The sequence below is a fragment of the Antedon bifida genome, chromosome 6, assembly GCF_963402885.1.
Source record: "Antedon bifida chromosome 6, ecAntBifi1.1, whole genome shotgun sequence".
Lineage (NCBI taxonomy): Eukaryota > Metazoa > Echinodermata > Crinoidea > Comatulida > Antedonidae > Antedon > Antedon bifida.
In genome coordinates this window covers 2786461-2800645 of record NC_136231.1, presented here as the reverse complement: position 1 = coordinate 2800645, position 14185 = coordinate 2786461, and the positions used below count along the sequence as shown (strand labels likewise).

The 14185-nt window shown below is 34.8% G+C and overlaps 1 protein-coding gene across 1 annotated transcript in view; it reads left to right on the top strand.

Annotated features, from left to right (window-relative positions):
* The window catches only part of LOC144845794 (ras-specific guanine nucleotide-releasing factor 2-like), a 111459-nt gene that overhangs the window by 17513 nt on the left and 79761 nt on the right, over positions 1-14185 (top strand). The window lies entirely within an intron of this gene.

Sequence of the window (14185 nt, the reverse complement as noted above, 5' to 3'; positions counted from 1 at the left end):
GGAGCAATCTCATGGAATATTATAAATATATGAACCTAACTCTTAAACAAATAGACGCGATAAATAGGTTGTTAATTTTCCATAACCCTATATGTTCCTTTCTTCATGACTGTTTGAATATATCTGGGACTTGCCTATCGCCTTTACCCGTCAGTGCAATCACCGAAAAGGGTAACATTAACACTAAATTAAGATGTTACTACATGTAGACTTCGTAGTCCATATAACGCGTAATGTCTATTGTACTAATGTAAATTCAGAGACTGTTAGAAACGGACGGTGCTCGGGGAATCCCCTTTCTTGTCGAAATGTTATCAGATAAATTGTTATTTATCTATTTGAGTATAAATGAGACCTACGTCCGGGTTATTTAATCCTTTAAGTCCTTATCCATATAACACCACCCTAACATTCAATTCTGTGACGAGAAGCTAAAAAGGGGCCAATTTGCCGTTTATAAAGATGTTTTTAATGCACAGCTTCAGATCACGTGTAACAATATTAAGAATACACACTTCCGACTCATAAATATCACTTTAAAAGGCGTTGGCCGTATTTTATTATATATTTATTGCACCGTCAGCGTTTTTCCTCCTTTTTGTTTGTTTGTTTTTTTTGCGCAATATAGTCAATAGAAAACCAACCGTCGCCAGTTCTGCTCCACACCACGCAACCAAATTCCGAGCGTCGTATTTTTTAATGGGGGCTATAAATTGTTTTGATTTTAGAAGGAAGGGGCGGATTAATTATTGCATAACAGTTTACATTACAGCTGTAGGTGTGCTACAAAACAAATAATAATAGTTGGGGGAGAATATTTTCATTCGTTGAATGCCATGACTATCATATCTAAATATAGAACATTTATGCAATCAACTGATAACAATATTTTCTCCATTCAACTCATGAATATTCATTGTATTATTTTATTGTTTGTATATTAATCAATAGGCCTATTAATGTTTGTGTTTACGAATAGGCCTATACATATTATTAATGCATTGGATTCATCAATATCCGAGCGCGAAACGGAAATGGTGGGCAGGCTTTCAAAATACATTGTTGAATTAATTAACGGTCGCGCGGAAAACATGGTATCAGTATAGTACTGTACAGTATTTGTCGCAGCCAGATATAAGATCAAAAGACTGTTATGAGTTCCTATCTTGGCGAAGCGAGCTCAGTATCTTGTTGTTAGATTGCCTTGGTTGGCCTTGCCAACTGTACATATATAAGATAAATAAGAAATATAGAATTTACATGATAATATAAAAAGACATAATCGTACCTATAACAGTGTAGTTAATTTAAGCATGACAAACGATATTATTTGTCCAGGATTTAAAGCACAGACAGGAGATTATTGAATATTTCAATACTTAACGCTTATCCGTTATGAGGAACTAAAAAATGATTTAAATTTGAAAATGATATTACACATAGAAAGCATAAGATGTCTTTGTTTATAAATTATACTATTAATAATGTTGGTTGATATGAATTAGGCCTACTCGATGGTAGTCTGGGTTCCAGACGGAGTTTTGACTTAATAATGGTAGAAGGATAAATATGTTGGCACACATGGCGTTTCATACGTATACACTTGAGCTCAGGCCCGATTTCAGGTTCAGACAAACATCGAAAAGCCTCGAAATAACTACAGACTTAGGGCAAGTCTAACTGATGGTAGAGTGAGCTTTTCTAGACACAAAAACATTGACTTCTCAATAGGATACATAATGGAAAATAATTGCACACCTAAATTGACCCCTTTTTTTTATTCACTATTGGAAGCCAGAAAACGGCAGCATCTATGCTTCCTTTAATCAAAATAAGGTACATGACTTCTGTTGTTGGTTTTGCTCCTTAATAATCCTATGTAATCACTGTAGAACTTGTTATTTAACATACAACATTCAGTCCGCGACATCTGACGTGGGTTTCGTGTCACATTTAATAATGTTCTACTGGGCATAAAAAGGGTAGTGATCTAAACGCATACACAACTAAATTTAATGTTATATCTTGGAGTGGGTCAAACTTAAAGTCTTTCTGACTTATATGACTCCCCCCAACCGTCCCCCCCCCCTCCCCCCTCACATGATTACTTCATTGCATTTATTATCCTGTATGTATGTTATTATATTGTGGAAATAAAATTAATTTAAATTGAAATCGCCAATAACCGACTTAGACCATGAGAGTCGTATTTGAGAGAATTTACTTCGCCTATTTTTTCTGCAGGGGTCAATTTGGCTGTAGAATATACGAATATTGAGTCCTCGGTCAATTTTGTATTCAGCTCACACACAATATTTGCTCCTGTTTTACGTAATGGGTGTATAAATGTCATGTTCCACTGGAGCTAACCGTGTACCATTTAGGAAAGTTTGCTAATGAGATCACTTTATGTTTATTGTATTACTATTACACGTATTTGGAACACACTATCCGGTGAAAAAGTAAAATTGTTACAATATCGAAAATGTTTGCAGTTGGTCAATTTCTTGTGTATTTGTAGATCATAATTAATTTGTTTTTATTTGTCTGTTTTGAGTTGACAGAAATTAAAATAATAATAAAATAAAAAATATGCCAAAATACAAACATTCACCCGCCTGATTCCTACCGTGTCTGCTGTGTTCATTTTCTACCTTCCGGGCCTATGCATTTTATACTATAGATAAATGTCGTTATAAAGTATACGCGATTAAAATCACTGTCGATGTGTGGGCATACTGGGGGCGTGAGTGAGTGCTGACCGGAAATACCAACATGTTTAATTAAGCTTTATATCAAGTTGAATTTATGTTTTTAAAAAGCGACGTGGATGAGACGATCGGCTCAGCTGGTAAACTCTACAGTAATCTTGTGAAAATATTGATCAAGTTGTATATAACATAATATTGTGAAAATTGGTCGCTTGTTTTAGACCAATTTCGTATAATTTATATGTTTTGTGTAGGCCTATCAATAAGCTTGTAGATCTATGCCAAGGCCTAACTATCTTTGGTTTTCATTGGGGCAGATGGTTTCGAAAGAAGTGTATACTGTTTATTTAGTGGATTTATCTATAGAGACTTTGATGTTATAGTGATGACATCGATTTTATGTATTATAAATAAATAAAAACAAATTATTGATCAGTACCATCAGGTTGACCTAATCAAGTTATAATTCCAAACAGCCTTATTTAATTATCATTATCCACGCGAAAGGCGGCTTATTACTGTACGATATAGTCAAAATATCATTTTCACAATGAATTTTCCGGAACTGTGCAACCATTTAATAATATATTAACTTCCGGAATTCTCGCAATTGTTTTGAAATCATAAAATTATGTACATCCTAAATACGTTGTCAAAATATGGTAGAGTTGTCCTTTAAGCGCAAAAAGGCAACCGAGTTGACCAATCACAAGCGACAGTTCGAATGTGAATGATACTGTAATCGGCAAATTACTTATGTTACGCTTACTTCATTTATAAACTAATAAAGCTTGGTTCCCACTAGAACGCAACGCAAGGACGTAAGCGCAACGCAAGCGTGTTGACCAATCACAAGCAAAAATTCGGATAATCCATCGCTTGTGATTGGTTAAATTGCTTACGTCGCGCTTACGTCGTTGCGTTACGTCCTAGTGGGAACCAAGCTTAGTCTTTGCTAATACGACTAAGGCTCTGTCTACACAGTCAAACCAGTTTGACAAAAAAGTATGATGTGCCCAACTATGGTAGTGATAAGACAAAATATGGTAGTGATATGACATATATAGAACATTACATTTTTTTGTCACATAAATAAAAGTTTGATAGTGTAGACAGAGCTAAAGCGTGGTTCCCACTAGGACGCAACGTAACGCAACGCAATGAAGTATCGACGCAAAGTGATGTATTGCGTATTCGCAAGTGGGAACCGACGACGCAACAGTGCTGCAAACATCGCAGGTTTGATTTCACGCAGGCGGGGGCAAACACAATTATTAGAAGGGCATTTTCTTACGTTGCGTCGTTTGCGTTACGTTGCGTCGCTAGTGGGAACCACGCTTTAGTCTTTTCTAATACGACTAAAGCTCTATCTACACTGTCAAACTAGTTTGACAAAAAAGTATGATGTGCCCAACTATGGTAGTGATAAGACAACATATGGTAGTGATATGACATCTTTGATCACCTTTTTTTTGTCACATAAAGTTTGATAGTGTAGACAGAGCTTAATACTGTTAGTAACCATTTTTTCATTGATATTTTATTTAACTGTTTCATGTATGTATAAACATTTATTTTAAATTATTGTTGCTTCATTAAATTGTATCTATTCGCCAACCTTGTTTATAATACGACAAACTAATAATGTTAAATATGGATTATTATTATTGATAATTATTTTTAAAGAGCAGAATAGACAATCAAGGTTGTCGAGTTGAGATCATTACGTGTTTTAATCACATGTGTAGGTGGTTATTAATGCACTGCTTTCCGTATATTATAGTAAATTATTCAATTAATGTTTTAATGCAGGTAAATTGTCTATCATTGTATACATCTTGTAGACAGTCTTTTGAGGTTTGATATTTATCCTTCAAATTCGATAATGAATTGAAATAACTAACATTTACAGTTGAAGCTAATAGTCTAAATTGATATGTTTCTTTCTCTTCCTCTCCCCCGAGTATCGAATCTAAATTGTTATGCATTAGAAAATGATGTTACTAAACTAAGTCTACTAGGATTGTAAGTCTACATAAATACCCATCTGAATTCCCATCGCTGTTGTTATACTTTTTTGTGACTGTTATGTCGGGAATGATGATACATCGTCGTCTTTTAGTTGAGGCGTTAAGTTCGTGTGTAATTTTTTCTAATATCATCATAATGCACCGTGCTAGTATTACTATAAAATGCTTGTCTGTAGATCTCGACTATTTTTTATAATGGGCAATTCGGCTTAATATTAGTACAAAAATATAAACATTTTAGTACGTGTCATGAGCTGGAGTGGCCTCGATGTTAAGACAGTGGAACCGTAATTACGTAGCCATAACATCAGCAAGGTTTGAGGATCACTCGCTCTATGGTTCTGGTGGTAGAACAAGTCTTCTCGGATAAGGACTATATAAATCGTAGGTCCAGTGTACACATAGCTCATGTGCACTTTAAAAACCTAGTATATCTTTCGAAACGAGTAGGGGGTAGTCCACACAAAAACAGCCACTGTCACACACATTCACTGTGCAATTGGGACTGGACCGTTTTAGAGGTGTTTACCACCTGTTGGTCCCTATCCTTATATCACTAATGTACATACATCTTAGTGAGAAGTTGAATAAATAAAAATAAAATACAAATATCAAAACGCGGCACTCGTAATAAAGGAATTCAAGGGAATACTAACATGAAAAAGACAATAATTAAAGACGTTGGCAAGTCTAGATCTCGATCATTCGATTATTATCAATGAATTACGGTAAATGTTATTAATCAAATATAATATAACTATTAAAATCACAAGATCCTCAATAATGTCTTAATTATAATATTATGTATATTATTATTTTGCCATTATTAAAATTAATGTTCTTAGAAGGAAATGAAAATCACCACCTTGCAGTGTCATAACAGTTTAATTTATTAAGTTACAATAAATAAATAATTACGTCATAATAATTCCCTAAAGATATTTCAAATTTATTGTTTTATTTGTCAACAGCAAATACCGTGTCGTTGAAAATTGTACATGATTTATTTTGGAAATTATAACGATAAGAGGGCGCACTATACGTAAGACTTGATTTATGCCTGAAATAAGTTGGAAAGGAAGTAAATAATTTAATTTAAACTAATTTCATTTAAACTGCAATATTCAGTTTAAATATTCAGAAGAATAGGTACAAATAAAGCCCTCCGTAAAAATAAAAAACATTTCAGTTGGAACGAACTTAATGTCATGGGGCGTTTATTGGTTGTTAGCTTCTTCTTCAGAACATCGAACGACCAAACTACGTGATGTTAAGCCCTACATTGTTCTCATGCGGGAATATTGGGGACGTCCTCTCCTCCTTCGACACAGGTTTGGCGATTTCTTTGCCAGAGGCGGCGGACGCGACGGCCGACGACGAGGCCAAGGCAATCTAACAACAGGACACTGAGCTCGCCGTGGCAAGATAGGAACTTGTAACAGTCCTTTGATATTATGTCTGGCTGCGACAAATACCAACAGTAATGATATGAACGTATTCTCCACGGCGCGCGGTGTCAGTTTAAGGGGCTTGGAAGTGATCGTGTTGCAGCCACAGGATAAACCCTTTGATCTCCGGAGCTCAGCATCCTACTGCTGGATATCGAACCCTAACCCTAACCCTTCTTTTCGTTTAATTATTCGACCAGCATGATGTCAATAAAAATAACTGGAACAGCTTAAGCAATACATCTCTCTGTAACCCAAATAAGCCAACTACTTCCTAAGGCACAGATATTTTACTGTGTACAAACATTTCGACTAAGAAATTACATTAATAATGACCTTTATTGGAAAATGTCATTTGATAATGTAATTTAAATAAATATATATAGAGGCAGATCCAGTTTCATTTTGGTAGATCGAGTTAGAGATATATATAGAAACAACTATAAAGCTCGCCCACGCCTCAGTGAAAACATTATGGCCATTATTCTTTATGATTCGTTACGAGACATACCTGGAACCCAATGACTATTATTACCATAACTAGAGGTAATGGATTGTGTTCATTTTAGAAACCGTTTTGTCGCGTGGAGCGGGCCTTATTGATTACTAAAGTGTCGCGCGAGTTTTTCAGAAATTCATTCATTGATTTACTTTTCAATGATTGTTTTTCAGCTTTTTTTTAACTCATAAACATTCATTCTAATGCATGCACTGTGCCCCATTCATTCTAATACATGCACTGTGTCCCATTCATTCTAATGAATGCACTGTGCACCATTCATTCTAATGCATGCACTGTGCCCCATTCATTCTAATGCATGCACTGTGCTCCATTCATTCTAATGCATGCACTGTGCACCATTCATTCTAATGCATGCACTGTGCCCCATTCATTTTAATGCATGCACCGTGCCCCATTCGTTCTAATGCATGCACCGTGCGCCATTCATTCTAATGCATGCACCGTGCGCCATTCATTCTAATGCATGCACCGTGCGCCATTCATTCTAATGCATGCACCGTGCCCCATTCATTCTAATGCATGCACCGTGCCCCATTCATTCTAATGCATGCACTGTGCCCCATTCATTCTAATGCATGTACTGTGCCCCATTCATTCTAATGCATGCACTGTGCCCCATTCATTCTAATGCATGCACTGTGCCCCATTCATTCTAATGCATGCACTGTGCCCCATTCATTCTAATGCATGCACTGTGCCCCATTCATTCTAATGCATGCACTGTGCCCCATTAATTCTAATGCATGCACTGTGCCCCATTAATTCTAATGCATGCACTGTGCCCCATTCATTCTAATGCATGCACTGTGCCCCATTAATTCTAATGCATATGCACTGTGCCCCAATGACTTTCAAACAGCCGAGCATTGGAAGTAACATTTGCACATTTAATTAATGCACATTTATTTATTTATTTATTTATTTGCACATTTAATTGTACCATTTTTTAATAGCTGCCATTACATTATTACGACATTACATTATTACGACATTATTATACATTGCTGTCTGTATTCTCAATCCACGAACCTCCATTCGATAGGATTTTTTTTCAAACTCTTTGTTTTGGATTTCAAAAGTAATTTTTATCTTTCGTGATGTCGTGTTTGTCGTTGTAGCTCCGGAGAATATTGCAACTTCGCATCCAATAACAACAAATGTCACAATTGTCGTAAAGCGGCTTCTCGTTTTTATTTATTTGTTCGTTCGTTATCAAAGTTCATATTACTGAAATAACATGATCTATTTTGTTGATATTATTGAAGAGAACATAATTTCCATTAAAATGTCCATCTTCTTATGTAGAAATACAAACAAAAATCGTTAAGCAGGTTCATCTTTAAGAAAATAAAAAAGCGATGATCGTTATTTACTATTGTCACATTCATGAGAAGCGCGGGAACACGGCCATAAAAATTTGCCGATTTTCGTCAATGTCTACGTCATTATGTCGTATATAGTTATGTAAATGCCAAATAAATTTAGTAAAGTATACTAGGCTGTAACATACAGTATATCGATAAGCCAAAGAACGGTATTAAATGTAGGTATTTAAAAAAAATGTTATTTTCTTTATCTACCATATGCATTTGAAGTTGTTAGTTAAGGTTCTAGACGGAATTTCAGCATCCGAATCTCAATAAAGTTGAATTGAATTTCAAATATTTCACCCGATTCTGTGGCTGTCAGTAGACTCTCTGTGGAAGACTGTTCCAGTCTACCAGATACCTATCTAACTGTAATAATCTACTGACAGCTACAGAATCGGATGAATATTTACTTCGTTTTCTCTTTTCTTATTTGATTCGCATGTCAGAAACCTTGTGGTATCACTGTATTTCTATGGAGTATTTGCTCTCTCGTTGTCCTTCGGCATGAAGTAGGGACGCATGTACTTTCAAATAATCGCGGTACCGCTTTGGCCTTATGGGACACGCATGAGTGATTTAGATACGCGTTACAAATCCATTCACTCATTTCTTAATCATAGACCGACCCCAAACTGACGAAGACACGTACGTCTATATGCCTACAACCGATTAAGGTCCCATGGTTAATGGTGCTTATGCATGAGTTGTTCACTTAGCTCATGTCTGTCCTAAACATCCCCAAAATTGACGGAGGCAATAGTACAACCGATAAGTCACTGTTTCATTGGGCGTCGTGTCTTCAGCTCAAGATTCACTCTGCCATAGACTACCTAACCCCAAACTTGACGAATACAAGTAGGTCTAAAACCGAATAAGGTGCTCTGGTTGGTGGTGCTTTAGTCTGGGTTCCAGACGGAGTTTTGTCTTAATTTTTGTAAAAAGATAAATATTTTTGCACCTATGGCGTTTCATACGTATAGTACTTGAGCTTGGTTTCAGACAAAAATCGAAATTTAAAAAAATAAATAAAAAAGACAAGTCTAGTGGTGCTTATAAATATTTCACTTGCTAAAGAGATGCACTCTTGTCTGTCATACAACATCAAACTGACGTGTACAGCCGATTAGGCCCATTGTTCTGCGGGGGGCTTATAACCAGGCCTATTTCACTTAAGGTGCATTGTGTCAACATCCTTTAACTCAAATTAAAGAAAGCAACACTCACTGTTTGTGATTCTTAGAAGGTTTTCACTTCAAAATAAATATCTTAAAGGACAACATTTGCAAACAGACTTTAATTTGTTCTTTTTCTTGAAGCGCAATTTGAAATTCTTAGAATTCTACATTTTGTATTATTAAATTTAATATAGTTTGATCGACGGACTCATAATGAGGATCTTCTGAATACATCATGCTTTATGACATCGTCACTTTTAAGCATAGAAAGCAACTTATCGCTGATAATAATTCATAATTTAATATGTTGCCAATATGATACTGGAGAAATCTGTATTATTCTGGTATGAATGTTATGTTGGAATGCATGGCACAAAAAAGCCAATTATTTCAACATCGTCACATATTGCATAGCATGGAAATCATATCTTTATCCACGCTCCCTCAAGCTTGATTCGCATTTTGGATGCAACGGGACGTAAACGCAACGCAAGCGTTTTAACCAATGACAAGCGAAGTTATAGACAGTTAGCAATCACAATCGAATAAGCCATCGCTTGTGATTGGTCAATTCACTTGCGTTGCGTCTACGTCCTTGCGTTGCGTCGCTAGTGAGAACCACGCTTAAGCTTTGTTCTCACTTGCGACGCAACGTAACGCAATCTACGCAACGTAAGAAAATGCCCTTCCAATCATTGTGTTTGCCCCCGCCTGCGTGAAATCAAACCTGCGATTTTTACAGTAATGTTGCGTCGGCGGTTCCCACTTGCGATTACGCAATACATCACTTTGCGTCGATACGTCGCTGCGTTACGTTGCGTTGCGTTCTAGTGGGAACCACGCTTTAAGAAGCATAACAATAGGCCTACACTTTGACACACGTAGGCACACGAATAACCAGTAAACATAGTCGCACGCCATCCATCCTCCAATGAGCAGCATTGAGCTGATTAACGTTTACGTTTTCTTTAGTTATTTTTTCAATTAAATTTCCTTGGTTGAAATAATATTTAACAAAATTATATAACCTGGTCTATCATTTTTCTTTGTTGGTAGAATACGTTGTATATCTTTCAACATTTTCTTGACATTTATGCGCGATATTAAGTCTTCCCCCGCATTAGGATCAGACACGGAAAATAATCAAACCGATTTGAAGCAAATAAATTTATGATATTTCTTATTAGATTGGGCAGCTAATAAATGTCACTGGTTATATGAACCAAATAAAAAACAGTGGGCAAGTGGCATTTTGTCGGATTATAAACAAATTTATTATTCTTTGGACTCTGAATTTTTCTAAAGGTTATATTTCATTGATATGCCATCACAGTCCATGGATTTTGTACACTCAAATACCTGAACATGAAGTAGTTGAATGAATGATGGTTGACGCTTCACCAATATATTATCACTGACAAATAAATATATCCTGTCGTGAGGTTTTTTACCTTTTTAAAACAACTGCAATCAAGTTTCGTGTGAAACAAACCAACGTATTCGTTTTCTAAATTGCCATATCTTAGGTACTGTATACTGTACGGTATATAATGTGTGCTGTCTAATGAGCACGTTCTTCGATAAAATGACACATAACACTTATCACATGTTTCATCTGTATTAGTCTAACCTCAACGGTAACACGATAATACATATTATTGTATATAATTAGAGATTTAGGCCTACATTTATTAAGTACATTTATGTCTATTGAAGACAAGATGGGGACTTGTATTTTTTGACCTTTTTATTAATACTATCCATACTGTTGTAAAAATCTCCTCCTTTATAATAAGTTTTACCATCATCATGTTTTAAGGGTTAATAGATGAAAGTTCTACTTTTTTTTATAATTGTTTAGTAATTCGTGTAATGTTGAGTGCCACACAAAATGATATATTATAATACAATTCCTTCTCAAACTTAATTTGTAAATTTTTAAATCTTTCTCAGTTTACTTTAATATTTTGGTTTTATATTTGAAGATGTCAACTTTTTCAATGGTTGTTCATGACAATCCTTTGCTTTTTTTAAAATTTATATAAATATATATTTTTATTCACTGTAAACTTGTTGCACATCTCATTGAGACTGTGCCTCTGATTTAAAAGAGATACAATAAAGATCAGTTCACACTGTCACTCTTCCCTGTAAACTTGTTGCACATCTCATTGAGACTGTGCCTCTGATTTAAAAGAGAGACAATAAAGATCAGTTCACTCTGTCACTCTTCCCTGTAAACTTGTTGCACATCTCATTGAGACTGTGCCTCTGATTTAAAAGAGAGACAATAAAGATCAGTTCACTCTGTCACTCTTCCCTGTAAACTTGTTGCACATCTCATTGAGACTGTGCCTCTGATTTAAAAGAGAGACAATAAAGATCAGTTCACTCTGTCACTCTTCCCTGTAAACTTGTTGCACATCTCATTGAGACTGTGCCTCTGATTTAAAAGAGAGACAATAAAGATCAGTTCACTCTGTCACTCTTCCCTGTAAACTTGTTGCACATCTCATTGAGACTGTGCCTCTGATTTAAAAGAGAGACAATAAAGATCAGTTCACACTGTCACTCTTCCCTGTAAACTTGTTGCACATCTCATTGAGACTGTGCCTCTGATTTAAAAGAGAGACAATAAAGATCAGTTCACTCTGTCACTCTTCCCTGTAAACTTGTTGCACATCTCATTGAGACTGTGCCTCTGATTTAAAAGAGAGACAATAAAGATCAGTTCACTCTGTCACTCTTCCCTGTAAACTTGTTGCACATCTCATTGAGACTGTGCCTCTGATTTAAAAGAGATACAATAAAGATCACTTTACACTGTCACTCTTCCCTGTAAACTTGTTGCACATCAGTCTCATTGAGACTGTGCCTATGATTTAAAAGAGAGACAATAAAGTTTAGTTCACACTGTCACTCTTGGTGACACTGATGTAAATACTGAATGCCAATACAACGGTCCATGTACGTACCACCATATCAAAACTATGAAAATGATAATCTTTTAATATATATACGGATAAATATAGATGAATTAATTGTGACAACGGAATATATTTCTAGCGAAACAAAATGTAACGAACTACTCACTGTAACTTGCCACCGGATAAGAACAATTCGAAACTGGTTTTTTTTGCCTAAATTTTATTATTAGGAACTAAAAAACATAATAATCTAAAAATACACCAGGCATTTTAACAGGATATTGTCATATTTAAAGGTAACATTTATTCATTTATTCATTCCACGTTCTTTATCAAACATGCATTAACTAATTAGATAATCGACAGACAGACAGACCGCTCGGCCAACACCGAAAAACAAACACAATAATAGAATAAATATAGAAATAAAAAATTATGTTAAGATTACAGAATAATTATAAACTTACGGTTATTTTTGATCATCTTTCTGGTTTGGCGGCTAGTCCAGCATAGCCTGCGTTTCTCAATTATCATGTGAGTAAATCGTAAATAAGCAATAGTTAATCTGATAACTACACACTTTATTACACAGGAAACAATATAGGATACTTAAAGGTGCGCCTCTCTAAAGGGATTACCCCAGAAATCGTGTCTATTGTGTTTGTGTTGTTCAAGTTGCTAAGATAATGAGTCTACTCCAGGATATGTATATCTATCAGAGAACACCTGGGTCAGGTAGAGGACATATGGTTGATGACGTAGTTGAGAATGACTGTATTTTATGTAGTCCATCGAAATACATTGATGTTTAGTCTTAATTAAAGTAAACATGTTTTACTGTAGTCTCAACGATTATAGACAACGTCTTATATAAGTCAAAGATGCTCTCCACGGATGGAATGCCATTCTGAGATTTCGCTTTTAACATTAATTTATACGTAATTTTACTTTCTATGGATCAGAAAAATAAAAGATTGAATTATTGAATTAATTAATAACTAGATTTAATTCGTCACTATGACGAATTATAGGTTATATGCATTGATTAAAATAAAGATAATTGATTTGTAAAAGATATATTGATTGATTGATTTTCTCAGAATCTTTAATTATTTATAATATATGCTAGGATCTTACTAACGCAAATACAATAGCCGGTATCGCAATCCGATCAAAGATCCCTCTGCGTATAATGTCATAAACCACATTTGTTACATAATAATAAAGACATAAGTTTTTTAATCTGTTATAATACTGCACGTTTTAAATTGTTTGCAATATTGTTGTTTTAATCTACCAAGCAAAGTGAATTTCCATTTTTATGGACAAATAAAATTTCTTGAATCTTGAATCTTGACATAAGTTTCTTTTTATCTAGATTTCATTATAAATCATGTGTATAATCTATACACTAAGAAATAAAATTGAACAAACAATACAAATAATAAAAAAAAATCTTATTTCGTTTCGTTACCCAAAGTGAGGCTCGATCTCGGTACCTTGAATGCTATAGACACGAGCACAGACCACCGAGCCATACGCAACTTACTAAAACATGTAGAATGATTCCTCCGTGTATTTACTATTCAGTAGCCACTTTGGTGCAGATAGATTATTACATACCGCAATGAATTATAATTTATTACTATGATGACATCTTTAAAAATTTAAAAAAATGATGCACTGTCAAACTATATACTTTTAACTTTAATATATGAAATTCTTAAGAAAGAAAGTTAATGTTAAGTTTGTTATTTCGGCCTAAGAAAATGTCAAAATTTGTTTGATTGTCGAAATTAATTTTTTTAATTCAATATGCAATTAATGATGACTTAATCAACTTTTGTTCTCTTAATTTGATAATAAATCATACATATGATACATAAACTTCAAGAAAATGAAATAAAAAATAGGTGTTCCCCAGCATTCTGACGATATATATTAATTTTAAAATTTAGCATATTTTCACTATTTTGTTAACTTATACGTGCGTAGCCTGTC